The following is a 17977-nucleotide window of genomic DNA, read 5'->3' on the forward strand; positions in this document are numbered from 1 at the left end:
AAATAAACTGCCCCTGCCGACCTGGAACATCATCTGACCTCTGTTCATGTCTTTCAACTCCTAAGAAGATGAATGTCTTCTTGATGTACAACAATAATTTTGTAGCATAAATATAATATAACATAACATAAACAATATAGTATAGAATACAAATTCTAGCAACCTAAGTGTTCTTAATGCTTTGTCCTGGAAGCACATAGCTCCCCTCCCCCTTTTCCTGACATGTACTACACACAGCAGCACAGACATGAGTATGGTATTGCTCCCTTCTCTCTGAAATGGCTGTTGAGCCTAATGAACTTAAAGCTTTGTTCATCCCCAAGTCTACACATTTTACATTAGCTGCAAATAGTGAAGTTTCTTAGGTTCTCAGCTTGGAGAATGATAGAAGCCCTTATTGTCCATAAACAGTTGTTTCTTATAGTGACCTTGTCCAACCCTACAACTTGGAGAAATGAATGACTGCAGTTATACACTAAAACCAGTAGAATTCTCTGAAATTTTCTTTTGCAACATGATTTACAGTTACACCTTTTCAGATGAACCGTCTGAAACTCTAAAAGGTATTCTATTGCTGCCACTCTGAGGATGAAATTTCCAGGGTTTGGACATGCCTCAACTACCTCTTACTCCAGGCCTGCTTCTCTCAGCCCCTAGCTCACTGGCCTCACAAAAATCAATAGTCTATAATTCATTAAGGGTGTCTTGGAGTCTCCTTACAAACACAGCCAAAGGATGTCTCCCATGCCTTCTATTGGGACTTTATATTTCATAGCCTATGGCTCTTGGGGAAGACTTTTTATCCCAGTAGCATAACTCTCTCTCTCTCTCTCTCTCTCTCTCTCTCTCTCTCTCTCTCTCTCTCTCTCTCTCTCTCTCTCTCTCTCTCTCTCTCCTTGTGACTGTGTGTGTGTGTATGTGTGTTATATAATTTATGTATATGTAAAGTAATGCGACCCGTTAAGTCTATTTCAAACAATTTAGAGTTAATTTTTCCTACAAATTCCCTCTCCTTCTGTATTGTGCCATTTGTTCTAGTGATCTAGGTGGAGAGGCATGATGAAAAGCTGTTTCCCCAATGCAAAATGAACTGACAGAGTACTTTTCTCTTTTAAGTTGTCCTCTATTATATCGTTTAAGATATTTGCTGACAAAGTGACTATGTGAATATATAAAAAAATACATGCATATGTGTACAGAGACACATGAATACTTGCCTTCACATATACATGCACACACACATAAAAGAAAATATGAATGAACAGTACTGTATACTAGCACCTACAACAAGCACCTATCATTACACAAATATGACATGTAAACATGCTCACAAACACCTGGGCAAAAACACATACACACACAAACATACACATACACATACACACACACACACACACACACACACACACACACACACACACACACACACACACACCAATGAAAACACTGCTATATTACAGCACATTTCCTGACAACTGAGGAAGTATTGGGACCTGAGCTGTGTAATAGATTCTTAAATTAACCCAACTTGTGCTGCCTGGGCCTGTACTGATTTCCTTGTCAGGAACTTTTTCCATGCAGATATTTGCTGCTTCTACAAGTATGACATAAAACAGACAAATGGGTCCTCTGCATACACAAGTGGGTCCACACAAGATTAAAGGTTCTAAAAGAGGGTTCCAAGAATATCCTCCAGCAAGCTCCAAGTGGAAATATATTCTGCTCTCTAAACCTAACTTAGCAATTTCTCATAAGACTCTGGTAGCACCAACAAAAACAGTTAGCCATAGATATTATCCAGTAGCTGCAATCAACAGATTACAGTTCATGAGATATAATGCCAGGGCCAGGAACCAGGAGTGGGTAGGTTGGTAAGAAGGGGAGTGGAAAAGGAATTGGGGGAGGGTTTTTTTTTTTTTTATGATGGGAAACCAGGAAACGGGATAATGTGAGTAAAGAAAATACCCAATTTAAAAACAAAGTTGTGCGTGTGCCCGTGAGCATGCACGCGAGCGCGCGCGCACGCGCATGTGTACACACACACACACACACACACACACACACACACACATGTTAGTAATGTCAGCCAAAAAGAGGTTAGTGACTTAACATGCCTTGATTTTTCTGAAATGCAGCACTCTGCAAAACAATGAGGGGGAATCTGTACAGAAGCAAAGTCATGTCTATGATACACTCAGCAAAATAAAGTCAGCAAAGGGATGCAGTATAGGATTCCATGAATCCACTTGGTGAAGCCAGTAAGACACTCATTAGATTCCAGGGGTTTATCTTAGTGAAATGAGGCAAAGGAGTCTAAGTTTTATTTTTAAAATGCTTACATGTTTAAATTTTTATTACTAAAGAGTTTAATTAGAAAACAATAAAACTGGAGACTGTCCTTCTGTCCTAGGAGTGTATTAGGCCCGATGAGCTCTGCTCTGAGATAGCTGCCATAGAGAAGATCGGAGGACCTGGTTCCTAGATAATTCCGGAAGTGACATCCTGATTCACCTCTCCATACCATAGAGCTGGAAGGGGTTGCTGTCAGGGGTCCAGGAACTCCTCTGCCTAGAAAGGAAAGCTAGCAGTGACCAACTGGGAGGGGGACAAGAGCGTGTGTCTGGATTGGAAGTGGCCACGAAGGTCACATCTGGCCTGGTCTCCTGACCTCCTGACCCCAGGGTCTGAGTATCTCCTGTGATCCTTGCCAGCATCCACGAGGCAGGCAAGAGAAAGAGTGCTTTGTGAAGGCCCTGCAGCAGAAGACAGACACAGAAGTGGAGCTTCACGAAGAAGCTTGATCCCAGGGCCACTGGAGTCTGAGGTCCAGTGGATGGAGAGCCATGATAATCCAGGTAAGTTGGCTTCTGTGGTCCCTCAACCAACACCAATGCTTTTGCCCAATGTCAGGGAACCATCTTTGTGACTCGGGGGTGCCTGGACTCCTGCCCCTTGATCTCCAAGAGCCCCACACTCCCATCTTAGAATGATAGGCTGTTGTTTTAGGTTCCTAAGTGTTCTTTCAATCGGAACATCGAGATTCTTGGAGCCCCGTTTTGTTCATGTCTTCAGCTAGCTGTTTTTGAGCACCCCTTTTGTGCCCCATATCATACTCATATTCCAAGGGTACCATGCCGGCTTTGCGGTTTTTTCTCACATGGGTGGGCATCCAAACTCAGGATCTGGAAGTTGTAATGAATGAGGGAAGGACTGGGAAGGGGAATCTGAGGTCACATGGTAAGATTCGGAAAAGGTGGGCTGGACTATCTATGTTTTCATTCACTTTTAAGTGTTGGCAACATGGCTTCTCTTGGATTAGTAAGACATTAATTGTTGAAAACTTCAACTGTGGGTAACATGTAGCCCAGATTTCTTGGGTAAGACCACCACTAGTCTACCCCCTCCCTACTACTTCTTTCTGAAGTTTCCTTCATGATGAGATAAAACTCATGAGAAGGCACAGTGAGCCAAGTTGTGTGTCTGACACCTGAAGCAGACGGCATTGTCTTCCTCTTTGTTAATGAATTGGCACTTACAAAAACAAACAAATAAAAAACCCCAAAACACTAAAATGTTTGTATAAAATTATAGAAAATAGCACCATGATCTTCCTAGCTATGAGCAATTGAACCTCATAACAATTAATTGAGACCAAACCATACAAAGATTTCTGCCTGGGAGGTGACAGAAAATTCAAAGATGCTGGTCAGACAGCTTAAACAAAACAGGAAGTCTCAGGTTCAGTGACAGACCTGGTTTCTAGGGAATATGTTACAGAAAGACTGAATAAAAAACAAACAAAACGATGCTGTCCCAATCAATCAATCAATCAATCAATAAATAAATAAAACAAAAAAAGAAAAACTGAACAAAATCTTCCATAAATAACTGGACTTTCAACACACCCACCAATATATGTATTGGTACAGACATGCTTATGCCACACACAAACACATACTCTCTCTCTATAGATAGATAGATAGATAGATAGATAGATAGATAGATAGATAGATAGATAGATACCACACACAAACACATAGTCTCTCTCTCTAGATAGATAGATAGATAGATAGATAGATAGATAGATAGATAGATATAGATATATGTCGCTTTCTCTGTCTAAAAATCATAAGTGAGTAGAAAACTATGAGGAGATAACAATGGATGGTAGAGAAACAGTTGAATGAGGACTATGGAAGGCTTATGTTTAATGTGAGACGCTGGTCTCTGCTATCCATCCCTTGGGCACTAACATTTCTTAGGGGGCACAATTTTTAGACTAGGTTGAGAGTGTTAGTGAAATTTCATTCTTGAAGCCTCACATCTCTCACACCAACACTCAGCCTGAGAGAAGCTTTTCTCACATCCTGGTTGATCCAGTCAGCTCCAGAATATAAGCTCTAGGAAAGAACTCTAGCAACACTGACAGAAAACAGTCCTGACAAGTACCTGCTCAGGCTCTTTCAGTGTGAGCCAAGATTTAGGTCTGCGATGACACATCTGTTTGTAGACAAGGAATTGTCAATCCTTGCTTCTGTTGCTACATAAATTCCCAAAGGACATAATCAGTATCTACAGGAGACTACATTTCCTGTGTGCACCTAAAGTGATCACAGAGCTCATATGCTGTGCTGCTCAAAGTGAGGCTCCCTGTGTCTTCAGATCTTAAGTGGAACATACACACACACTCCCCCCCCCCATAATCAAACACAATCAGAATGCCAAATGAACACACATTATCTGAGAGTATAGTGAATAAAATTTGATAAAAGCAGTGATGAACTATGGCCAATCCAGTTCTACTGAGAGAAAGTATGTGGGACCAGGCCCTTCCAACTGTTGAAAGGACCAGTTTAACCCAAATTACTTCCAGCTTAACTGCAAACATGATTGGCCATGAACACAGTGTACTTTGCATCTCCCCAAAACGTATACCTGCATAGGATTCTTACAATGCATGATTAAGGCTCACACACTTCAACCCTTATGCCTAGACTGTAATTCATACCACAGGCTCTGATTTACCTTTGGAGAAATCAAACTGCCTGAGTCCCATTTCACTCCTATCTGAACTTGAAGTTCTGTGTCGAAAATCCATTCAGCAAAATGAATTTGGATGTGTGGACAGCCTGGTGTTTTAGCCTCCTGTGATATGAGGGAATCTGAGGTTAACAGAGAGGGCCCAAGACAGTCAGCAAAGAACTGGGCATAATGACTACCTGTTGTTCAAAGCCTTGTTAGTGTAATTGGCTAGGATTCCCTGGAGTTTGTCTCTCTCATTTTTGATCTTCTGGAGAAACCTTTTGTGATTCTCCATCCTCCTCATTCTATGCTCCTGCTTATTGGTGGTGGAGGGTTGGGGTGATGCTTTTCCAACAGACCATGTAGGTTGAGATAATATGGCAGGGAATGGAGACAACATGATTTTCCTTTTCTTTGGGGCTCTTGTGACATTATTCATTTGTTGTGTTTTCTTGGGTATAATCACACTCATTCTGTTGGAATTTTGCTTCTAGTATCCTCTGTAGTGTTGGATTAGTGGAAAGATACTGTTTGAATTTGTTTTTGTGGCAGAATATCTTAATTTCTCCAACTATGGTCATAAAGAGTTTTCTGGGTATAGTAGCCAGGGCTGGCTTTTGTGTTCTCTTAGAGTCTCTGCAAGACATTTTTCCAAGATCTTCTAGATATTTTCATTTCTGGTGACAAGTCTGATGTAATTCCCATAGGTCTTCCTTTGTATGTTACTTGAGTTTTTTCCCTTATAGCTTGTAATATTTTCTTTTTTTATACTGTACATTTATACTTTTGTCTAATATGTGACAGAATGATTTTCTGTATTGATCCAATCGATTTGGTGTGTTGTACGTTTCTTGTAAATTTAAGGCCATCTCAGCTTTAGGTTAAGGACTTTTAAAAATGATATTGTTGAAGATGTTTTCTGGGTCTTTGAACTGTTAACCCTCACCCACTTCTTTTTCTGTTATTCTTAGTTTTGTTCTTTTTATTGTGTACTGCATTTGCTAGATGTTTTGAGTTAGGAGTTTTTTACTCTTTGTATTTTCTTTGAGTGACTTTGTAATATCATCTATGGTATTTCCTTTGCCTGCAATTCTCTTTTCTATGTTCTGTTGGTGAGGCTTGCATCTGTAGATCCTGATCTCTTTTGTAGGTTGTCCTTTTCTAGGGTTGCCACATTTGTGATTTTTATAACTTTATTTTTACTTTTTCTTTATTGATTTTGTTATGTATTTCCAGTCCAAATTTTATCCTCCTTCTCAGTTCCCCCTCCAAAAACCCCATCCCCTCCACTTCTAGCATTGCCTCTATTTATGAGGGTGCTCCTATACCCCCTCCTCCCCACACTCCTGCCTCAGTGCCCTGGCATTGCCCAACCCTGGATCATCATGCCTGTACAGGACCAAGGGCATGCCCTCCCATTGATGCCAGATTAGGCATTTCTCTGTTACGTATCCAGCTGGAACTCTGGATATCCCCTCATGTACTATGTGCTTGGTGGTTTTGTGCATGTGAGTTTTGTGGGGCTCTGTTTCATTGATTTTGTTGTTCTGCTTATGGGGTTGCAAGCCCCTTCTCTTCCTTCAGTCCTTGTCCTAACTTTACAATCTGTGTTCCCTCGCTCGGTCTCATGTTTGGCTGTGTGCATAGCATTTCAAGAGACACCAACTACCAAAAGTTGCAGTTATGAAGTAGCATTGAATAATTTTATGGTATGGTGGAGGGAGTATCACCAAAACCTGAATAAGTACATAAAGGATTTGCAGCATTAGGAAGGTTGAGAACCATTGCTGTATACTGATATACTGAATCACCTTCTGATTACCCATAATCCTAACTTGATATGAATGTTATCTATCGTTGTTATACTGTGTTTAGGGAAAAGCAACAAAAATGTTCCTCCACCTGTGGGAAAAAAAGGAGAAAGAGAGAGAGAGAGAGAGAGAGAGAGAGAGAGAGAGAGAGAGAGAGAGAGAGAGAGAGAGAGAATGAGAATATACCAGGCTCCTGACAGCATCAGATTTCTTGACATCAACAATAGTGACTTGGTTTGGTGTCTCCAGATGGAATGGATCCCAAGATGGGGCAGTCTCTGGATGGCCTTTCCTTCAAGCTCTGCTCCTCTCTTTATCCCTTCATTTCCTTTTGAGAGAAGGATTTCTGGATTAATACTTTTGAGATGGTTGGGTGGCCCCACCCTTCAAAGATTGCCATGCTTATCCAATAAATATGGTCTGTACAGTTCCTACTTCTTCTTTGTTTGGTATTTAGGCTAATGTCCTTCATGTTGGGTTCTGGGAATCTCTTGGGTCCCTGGCATCTGAGACTTTATAGTGGCTACACACAGTTCCCCCTCCCCAATGGCTACAGACCTCATTTCAAATGACTTTCCCTCTGTACTTCTTCCCCATCTCCTCCCATGTCCGAACCAGAACCTCCTTTACCTCCTACTCTTCTCTCCCTCCCAGATCCTTCTCTCCTCCTACTTCCAAACATTCTTTTCTTCCCCCTTCTGAGTAGAACTGTAGCATTCACACTTTGGTGTGATCTTCCTTCTTCTTCAGTTTCCCATAGTCTGTTAGTTGTATCGTGGGCATTCCATGCATTTTTTGAACAATTTCCACTTATCAATAACTACATACCATGTGTGTCCTTTTGTGACTAGGATATCACACTGAGATTGATATTTCAACTTCCAAACATTGGCCTTTGAATTTCATGAAGTAATGTTTTTAAAGCTGAGTAGTACTTCTGTACAATGTACCATATTTTCTGTATCCATTCCTCTGTTGAGGGACATCTGGGTTGTTTTCAGTGTCTGGTCATTTTAAATATGGTTGCTATGAACATAGTGGTGCATGTGTTCTATTAATATATTGGAGAATCTTTTGGGTATATGCACCATGGTGGTATAACTGTATTTGAGGTAGAACTATTTCTAACTTTCTCAGGAATTGCCAGATTGATCTCCAAAGTCGTTTTTCCAACCTGCAGTCCCAGCATGAATGGAGGAATGTTCTTCTTTCTTCACATTTTTGACAGAATCACCTGTCAGCTGAGTTTTGTTCTTGGCCCATCTGAGTGCTGTGAAGTGGAATCTTAGGTTCATTTGGATTTGCATTTCCCTGATGACTAAAGATGTTGAACATTTCTTTAAGTACATCTCAGCCATTCAAGATTCCTCAGTTGAGAATTTTCTGTTTAGCTCTGTACCCCATTCTTTAATAGGGTTATTAGGATCTCTGGAGTGTAAGTTCTTGAGTTCTTTATATATTTTGGATATTGCCACGTACTTTGGTTGAGTCAGTTTGACATAGCGAAACCTGGGAAGCTGACCTATGAAGCAATGAGTTTCAAGGAAACTCTCTTCCTGGAGTCTGGCACTTTCTCCCCTAAATCTTTATAAACCATAAAATCAATCTTCCATCCCCGAATTAGCCTAGTGTATGGATTCACGTGTGCTCTATTTAGTATTACCTTAATGTAATGACTTTTAAGATTGAATTCTAACATAGCTAAAGCCTTTCCCAGTGTTCTAAGTTCCCAGATAGCAGCAAGGAGCTTAAACTATTCAGTAACTAATTAAGCACTGCAATAAAACAATAAAGCACTAGCCATTAGCTCAGTTATCTGCAGAAAGAGATTGGAATTCTCACTGAGATAGAAATTCTTTTTACAGACTACATTCCATGCCAACAGCAAGTTAATATACTATACTGATAAATGGGAATTCTCCAGACGTAGATAAGAATTAAAAAGACCTAAGAATTCCAAGGTCCTTGACACTACTTTATTCCTGAGGCCAGGCAAGAGTTAATACCCCCCCTAGCCCAATTAACAGTAAAGTGTGAAACTCTTGCCTGGCACAGGGCTGATCCAAAGCAGATGCTAATCTCTAATGTAAACATCATCCTTTTGAAGTCACTAGTCTTACATCTGGAGGGATGCTTATCTCTAATGTAAACATTTATCTGGTTCCTATAAATTCTTTTTATAGTCACTCCTCTTGCACCTGGAAAACTTCTATGTACCCTATCTGCTATGTTTTACAATTTATGATATTCGCTGTAATATAATTAGTCTAAGTTCGACCAGAAAATTACATTCAGATTCTGCACAACCTCTCCTGTGTATGACTGTTTGTCACTCCATCCTAAGCTTTGCCCACCTACTCTAGAGAACCATTTCACACAGGCACGGGACCCAGAGGGTCTGCAGCAGGATACTAGCCCTCTATCAGACATAGGGTTGGTGCAGATGTCTTCCCAATATGTGTGTGCAATTTTGTCCTTTTGACAGCATCCTTTGACTTACAAAGCTTTTGAATTTTATGGGGTACCATTTGACAATGTTTTTTATCTTACAGCATGAGCCATTGGTGTCCTGTACAGGAACATTTCCCCTGTGCCAATGTGTTCGAAGTTCTTTACTGCTCTCTCTTGTATTAGATTCAGTGTATCTTGTTTTATGTGGAGGTCCTTGAGTGACTTGGAATTGAGCATTGTACAAGGAGATAAGAATAGATCAATTTGCATTCTTCTATATGAAGACTGCCAGTTGAACAAACACCAATTGTTGAAAATGCTGTCTTTTATCCACTGGATGGTGTTGGCTCCTTTGACAAAGATCAAGTATCATATGAGTGTAGGTCCATTTCTAGGTCTTCAATTCTATTCCATCGGTCTACTTGTCTCTCTATACCAGTACCATGCCATTTTCATCACTATTGCCCTGTGGTATATTTTGAGATCAGGGATGGTGATTTCCCCAGCCATTCTTTTATTGTTAAGAATAGTTTTTGCTATACTGTGGTTTCTGTTATTCCAGATAAATTTGAGAATTGCTTGTTCTATCTCTGTGAAGAAATGAGTTGGAATTGTGATGGGGATTGCATTGAATCCGTAGATTGTTTTGGCGAGATGGACATTTTTTACTATATTAATCCTGCTCATCAATGACCATGGGAGATCTTTCCATCTTCTACAGTCTTCTTTGATTTCTTTGTTCAGAGACTTAATGTTCTTGTCATTCAGATCTTTCCCTTGCTTTGTTAGAATCACACCAGGATATTGTTTGTGACTATTGTGAAGTATGTAGTTTTTAAAAATTTCTCCCTCAGCTTAATTATCCTTTGAGTAGTGGAAAGTTCCTGGATTGTTTGAGTTAATTTTATATCCATTGACATTGCTGAAGTTATTTATCAGCTGTAGGAGTTCTCTCCTGGATATTTTGGGGCTCATTTATGTGTAATATCCCATACTCCTCAAATTGTAGTGTCTTGAATTCTTCCCTTCCAATTTGCAACACTTTGATCTGCCTTTTTTGCCTGATTGCTATGGCTAAAATGTCAAGGACTATGTTGAATACATAGGGGAAGAGGGGGAAGTCTTTCCTTGTCTCTGATTTTAATGGGATTGCTTCAAAATTTTCTCCATATATTTTTATGTTGGCAACTGGATTGCTCTATGTTGCTCTTATTATATTCAGATATAGACCGTGACTTTCTGATTCTTCCAATGCATTTATCTTGAAGTTGTATTGTATATTGTCAAACAATTTTTCAGCATCTGATGAGATTATCCAATATATTTTAAGATATTTTATATAGTGGATTACATTGATGGATGTCCATAATGAGTCATTCCTGCATTCGTGGGATGATACAGCATCTAATGAGATGATCAAGTAAAAATTTCTTAAATTTATTACATAGTATATTACTTTGATGAATTCCAAAACATTGAATCATTCTTACATCCTATGCATGATGACTATTGGATCATGGTGAATGATCATTTGCATGTGCTATTAGATTCAGTTTCCAAGAAGTTATTGTGTATTTTTGCATCAATATTTTTTATGGTTTTTATATGCTCAGTCCACTGAGTGGCAATATAAGAAGGTGTGGCCATGTTAGAGTATAGTGTGTGGTCAAGACCCTCACCCTAGCTGCCTGGACATTACTGTTCTATTAGCAGCCTTCACATGAACATGTAGGACTTTCAGCTTCTCCTGAATCATGCCTTTCTGGATGCATCCATGTGGCTACCTTGTTGGTACTTGACTGATCCTCTTAACCTGTAAGACATCCACATTGAATTGTAAGGGAAGCTGCAGTGCAGCCAGATTTGGAGGAGTCCCAAAACCCTCCTGGGACAACTAGTCATGGAGTATGTTCAGCAGCCATCTGTCTGCAGGAGTCAGGGTGTTGTTCAGAGTCACACTTCTTATCTAAAGCTTTGAAGAACCACCTATCTGAGGGCCAGAAGCTCTTGTGGGTATCTGCTGATGCAGAGTTAGAAACAGCTCTACTAAGTACTCAGCCTGATACACAGAGTCCTAAGGGTAGACACAGCAAATACAGAGGTCTGAAGGAAAGGACAAAGTACCCAAAATCTGAGTATCCAAGGCTGTACCCTCAGATTAGAAAAGAGAACAGAAAAAATGGAGAGAGAACCCAGTAAGTGGCAATGGGGAGAAGGGAGGCCAGGTGTTCCTGGTGGTCATGAACTCTGCAGAGAGTTCACAGCAAATTTCAATGTGGATTATGAAAGTAGAAAATGTTCCCTTTGTTTTAGTACATTCACCTTGTTTGGGCAGATAATCCATGCAGGAAGGCTGAGAAATGGCTAAGAAATAAAGTTGATCTCAGAGAAACAGGAGGACTGGGGTTCTCTAGTGTAGTATACTGTAGTGTGGTGAGGGGTGGTGTGTTGTGGTGAAGTGTAGTGTATACTCGTGTAGTGTTTGCTGCTTGGTATACGTGAGGCCCTGGGCTCCCTCTCCAGTTTAGCCCACTTAGAGAAGCTGAAGTTAGAACATCAGTTGCCAGATTTTATGAGGGTGATGGTGGACTGGGAGTTGCAATCTCAGCTACCAAGGGATTACCTCTTCTATAGAAATAGAGTAGATGAGATAGTTCTTGTAGAGACCTGAGTAGAAGGAAGGAGATGGGGATTGTTAGATAACAGATGTCAAATTACAATAAGAACGAAGAAATTAATTCTAGTACTTAACATTGTAGAAGGGAAAGTTCAGTTCCCAGAAACTTATTATATTTGATGGAGAATTAAAGTAAAAATAGTTTCAAGTCTCCAAATGAGAAGATCTGACAGGGTGGACAAATGAAGAGACACTTCAGAAAAAGCATCTTAGGAGAGAAACTGTTTAGCTTCCATTTTCATGTGACTGCCCAGCATTGCAGGAAGTCGTAACAGGTGGTGCTTGAGAGTACTGGTCACATCACACTGACATTCCAATGCAGAGACAAATGAACACAGTTATGCTCACTAGCTTGCTTGAGTGCTTACTTGTTTTCAGTTCAATTCTCCACCTTTATGCATTTCAGGGCCTCCTCCCTGCCTAGGGAATATTGCCTCTGAGAGTGGGCTGTGGTTTTTGATATCATTTAATTTGACTAAGAGAACCAACCCTAAAGATATGACCACAGGCCACCCATGGAAAAATCCCTTGTTGAGATTCTGCTCCGAGATTGACTCCAGGTTGTTTCCAACTGACAATTAAAGCTAATCCTCACAGACTTGGTTACAGCAAGTCCTTGTTTAAGAAAATCATTTCTATACTACAGGTAAGCTGATCCTTTTAAATAAACCAGAAACTAGTTACGAGCTTTTATATTCTGTCTATTTTGTGAAAGTATTTTACAACCCAACCCCCAGATTCTCCATAATCCATAATTTCTTTGCAAAAGAGTATTTAGCCCCTTTAAAGGTATCTGATGAGATGAATATTTTCAGGGTCGTATGGTAATGGTCATTATACCTAGGAGAAGAAAATTAAAGAATGTGGAACAGCTTCTACCACAATACCAACCAACAAGAAAACATTAGGTCAAAATGAAAATGGGAGTTGAAAGCTCCCAATGAAAAGAAATGATAAATGATTTGATAGTTGTACATTGTGTTCTTATATTGAATCTTCACAAAGGATAAAGTTGCATGCCAATTGAAAATCTTTAACATTGCCAACAAACGTGCTAGACAAACACCGAAGTGATCTTGGTTAAAACATATTTTCCTATATCCATTGCAGATATATAAAGTAGACATGTTCCCACAGTGGACAGCCAAAGTTGATCTCAGAGAAAAAGGAGGACTGGGGTTATCTAGTGTAGTATACTGTAGTGTGGTGTGGTGCGGTGTGCTGTGGTGAAGTGTAGTGTATTGTCCTGTAGTGTTTGCTGCATGGTGTGCCTGAGGCCCTGGGCTCCCTCTCCAGTTTAGCCCACTTAGAGAAGCTGAAATTAGAATATCAATTGCCAGATTTTAGGAGGGTGATGATGGACTGGGATTTGCAATCTCAGCTACCAAGGGATTATCTCTTCTATAGACATTTGGTGGGTTGCAATGGGCCAAATATCTCCAAGTAACTGCTAAAGAGTAATAGATATGTTCTCAACACACAGAAAATAATGAGATAGATGCCTGAATTGATGGCTGTGCCAGATACCATCTTCTTCAGCAATGTGGTCTGACCATTGACTTCCAGAAAGGAAGAAAGAGCAATGGACGCAGTCTTTAATGATTGGGTAGTGTGTATGAGACTCAGTGATGAGCAACTCCAAACAAGATAAGGCAAACCTGGCCCTGAGCTTTTCATTGGGTAGTATATTATGTTCAGGGGAGGAATTGTCAGAGCATAATAGGGTATTTTCATTTAAACCTCCTTTATATGGGTTTGTGTATTATAAAGCTTCTTAAATTGTAGGCTTACAGGTGGCCTTTCAAAAGTCTGCAGTCAGTTATCCCACCTCCATACTACTTCCTTGTCTTAGTGTTGTTTTGCTTTCTGGTCTGCAGCACAGGTGTGGGAAACCCACTGGGCAGACCAAATGCAGTCATGGTAGATTGTATATATCCTAAGCCCACTGTCTGGTATTGACCTGGATTGAAATGCAATTACACTACTTAGGGGGTGGAAGAATGTAGCCTTGGGCATGGGAGGTGGAAGCTGGGGTTCCCTGACACCTTGGAGTCCATTTGACAATGAAAACCACAGGCAAGAGTAGAGAATGGAGGTTCTGAATTCCATGGGCCTATGTTAAGGAGTCTGGGGTCAGGGACCCAGGAAATCCTGGACATCCAGACAGTGCTGGGTTGCAGGGAGTTTATAGCAGGTTAGAGCCTGCTGGCCTGCAAGGAGACCAGGCCAAGGGCTTCTCAGAATCTTGGACATGCAGGTACTGCTAGAAGTCACAGAGGAGCTGAGCATGTAGGAGGCCAGCAGGCTGAGAACTAGCCCTGAAAACAGGGAATGGGGAATTCTGGGTTAGCTCAGAAGTGGCTAGTCCAGGAGTATTGAGGGTCCTTCTGTTGGAGACTTAGATGGCATGGCTCTGTAGGCAAAGGCTTTTTCTCCATATAACCCACAGTTGGTTTGATGAGAGAGACAGTCCTTGGTTCTAAACTGTTTATTGATTGTTTTTCATGGAAATGAAAGCATAACACGTCTTGAGGTTAGACTAGAAGGTAAGTACCTTCTGAGGAAGCAATGTCCAGGAAGGGAAGCTTATTGACTAAACCCTACCATCTTCTAGGTACCTCATTAGTATGGGGAACCTTATTCTGTTCTAAATGACCACAGGCCATGTACCTATGTAGAGATTTTGGTCCCATGAAAGAGGCCTGGTAGGAAGCAGGTGACACTTTTGCCATCTACTGTGGGTCTGGGACTTCCAACCCACTCAACCTTACCAAATTCCTGACATGGTGGTCTACTGTCCCAGGTCTTTGAGTTTTATTGATGTGAGGAGACACCAGGACCAAGGCCACTTTTCATTGGGACTGGCTTATAGGTTCAGAGGCTCAGTCCATTGATTTCAAGGCAGGAAGCATGGCAGCATCTAGACAGACATTACTTTGGAGAAGAAGCTAAGAGCTCTATATCTTATTCCTAAGGCACCAAGAAGACTGTCTAACTGGTGTTTAGTAGGAGGGTCTCAAAGCCCACCCTCCACACTGACACACTGTTTCTAACAAGGCCACAACTCCTAAAGGTACCACTCCCATGATCAAGCATATTCAAGCCACCACAGTCCTCTGCAATCTCCCAAGATACTTACCTCACTCTGTCCTACTGTTTTCCTTTTTTCTCCTTCACAAATTATGTGTTCTATTATTTTCTTTCAATATCCTCCTATAACCCAACACTAGTGCATTACCTTTTATGGATACTGCAGTTTAAATACACATCTCTAGACATTCAAAGTTACCATCCACATAAGACACATCATGTGGTATTTGTCTTTTTGGGTCTGGGTTATATCACTCAGAAAGATTATTCATGTCTCCATCCATTAACCTGTAAATTTCATTTATATTGTCACAGTTCATTACCATTGTGTATATGAACCATATATTCATTATCCTTGCATCAGTTATATTTACGTCTGGGTTGTTTTGATGTCCTGCCTATTGTGAATAAAGCAGCAAGGAACATGAGCACCTCCGGGTGTCTGTCTTAGGATAATGTCTTGGCTATATGCCCTGGAATAGTGTCTGAGTCTGTGTTCACTTGCTAGAAAGGGACAACAGGACCATGATAGGTCCTTTTAAGGAGAGCATGTAAATGGGGGTCTGCTTACCATTTCAGAATTTTAGTACATTTTTGTCTTGACAGAATCATGCACAGGCAGACATGGTGTTGGAGAAGTAGCTGAGAGTTCTGGATCTGGATCTGCAGGAAGCAGGGATACTGGCCCTGAGCTGGACTTTTGAAACTTTAAAGCCCACCCCCACAGAAGGCTACAGCTCCAAATTTGATCAAATAGTGCTATACCCTGTTAACCAAGTATTCAAATCTATGAGCCTATAAGGGTTCTTCTCATTCACACCACCACAAATAGTACAGCTGGTTCATATAGAAGATCTATCTCTAGTAATGTTTTCCAGAACATTTCTCCTGTTTTTCATAATGACTGTACAGGTGAATATATGTTCTCTTACCCCACACTCATGCCAACAGTTGTGGTCCTTAGTCTATTGGTAATAGCCATTCTGACTGCAGTAAGATACAAGGTTAAAACTATTTTAATTTGCATTTTCCTATGAGGAAGGATATTAAATATGTAAATACATATCTATGATCCATTTCTTTCTCTTTCTTGAAGATTCTGTTCAGTTCGACAGAACATCAGAAGGGAGTATGTTTGAGACTGGGACTCTCTAGTTACCCCTGCTGTCCCAGAATCTAGTACATAGACTAGACTGTCCAAAGGCTCATGCAGTTCTTCTTGCCTCTGCCTTCTGACTGCTGGGATTACAGGTGTGCACTACCATGTACAGCCATAGAACATTTTGAAATGTTTAAATTTATAATGTTTTAATATTTAACAGGCAGGTTTCCTGTTGTTTGGTTTTAAACACCATCAGATTGTCTAGAAATGAACTCTCTGTCATATGTACACTTAGTAAAGATCCTCTCCCATCTTGTAGCTGATCTTTGCATTGATTAAGTTTTTCTTTTGCTTTCTTATTCACTGTTTTATTGCTAGGACACATCTTGACCAGGATAACGTATAAAGAAAATATTCAATTGGGGTTGACCTACAATATAAAAGTGTGATCCAGGATTGTCAAGTTGGGGAACGTGGAGGTAGGCAGGCAGGCATGCATACAGGCATCATAAAAATAGAGGAGTAGATGAACTTGCATCTGATACATATAGAGGAGGCAGAGGAAAGAGATAGATAGATACAGATTGACAGACAAACAGAAAGACTGAGGCAGAGACAGAGACATTATAGACTGAGATATAGAGAAAAAGAGAGAGAAACATAGTGAGATCAATAGAGACGGAGAGATAGTGACAAAGACAGGGACAAAGACAGAGGCAGGGATTGGCATGAGCTTTTGAAACCTCAATACCAACCTCCATGGTCACAACTCCTCCAGCAAGTCCATATCTACTAGTCCTTTGTAAAACAGTTCGATGAAGTAGGTATCAAACATTCAATTCTGAAATGAACTTTGAAGGTCATTTTAATCCCAATCACTTCATTTATAATTCAGAAGATTTTAATTACTCAATGTGAATATTTTTGTTTCCTGAGATGTATTAGAGAAATACTGTTGTGTTTCTAATTTGTTTGTCTGACGTGGTCATCCAAGAGAGTATATTATGACTGTAGCTAAATTTTTTACTATAGAGATAGAGCAAGGATAGTTTTTCCATCCTGACCTCGGGATCCACATAGTTTGATACATTATCCACATCAAAAGCTCAATTTTATGTGGAGATCCGTCTGGCTGGGCACTACTTATGAAGCCTAAACAACATAATACTTGAAGAGTCCCATTCCTGCCTAAAACTTCTAGTGTTACAGGACTATGTATGAACCACACATAAATGCAGAATATCCTTATAATAGAAATAATTAGAGATGATGTTTTATCCATAACAATACACTAATTTTATTCAATAAATTCTTAATGTGGGGAGTCAGTTTATACAAGATATAGACTTAGCAAAATGCAAATTAATTACATTAACAAAAAGATAATGAATATATAATGAAACTTCAAATGAAAACACAGGAAAACCAAAGACCCAAAAAAATCAACACTCTAACCAAAAACCAAACAAAATAATTAAGCTAAACATCATTCTCTTGCTGCAGATGTTCAGCACAGACCCACAGCCTATTGCTGGCCTTGGTGAAATAGTGCAAAGGCAGTCACTGATGGTAATAATCTGTTGAAGATGAATATAGGCATGCCTCATTGGGGTGGGTGTTCTGCTCATGGACTAGTCCTTCAAGGCTAACATGAGAGATGTTACAGGTGATACCTTAAAGTTTTTCAAATTCACATGACTGACCACTATGAATTATATCTTGATGACCCAACAGGACCTGCCAAAATTGGCATTGTCAGAGTCCTGCTGGATGCCCAGCAGATCTTGATGTATCTCAGTACTTCTCTGAAGCCTTCCAAACAGG

At 40.2% G+C, this 17977-nt stretch overlaps 1 protein-coding gene across 1 annotated transcript in view; it reads left to right on the forward strand.

Annotated features, from left to right (window-relative positions):
- The first annotated feature begins 2551 nt into the window (after window positions 1–2551).
- The window catches only part of LOC147001816 (uncharacterized), a 104439-nt gene continuing 89013 nt past the window's right edge, over window positions 2552–17977 (forward strand). Inside the window, exon 1 of the transcript XR_015044646.1 lies at window positions 2552–2855. The gene's annotated coding sequence lies outside the window, so the exon portion shown is untranslated. The remainder of the gene's footprint in view (window positions 2856–17977) is intronic.

The sequence above is a fragment of the Mus caroli genome, unplaced genomic scaffold, assembly GCF_978045245.1.
Source record: "Mus caroli unplaced genomic scaffold, Mus_caroli_1 scaffold_12, whole genome shotgun sequence".
Lineage (NCBI taxonomy): Eukaryota > Metazoa > Chordata > Mammalia > Rodentia > Muridae > Mus > Mus caroli.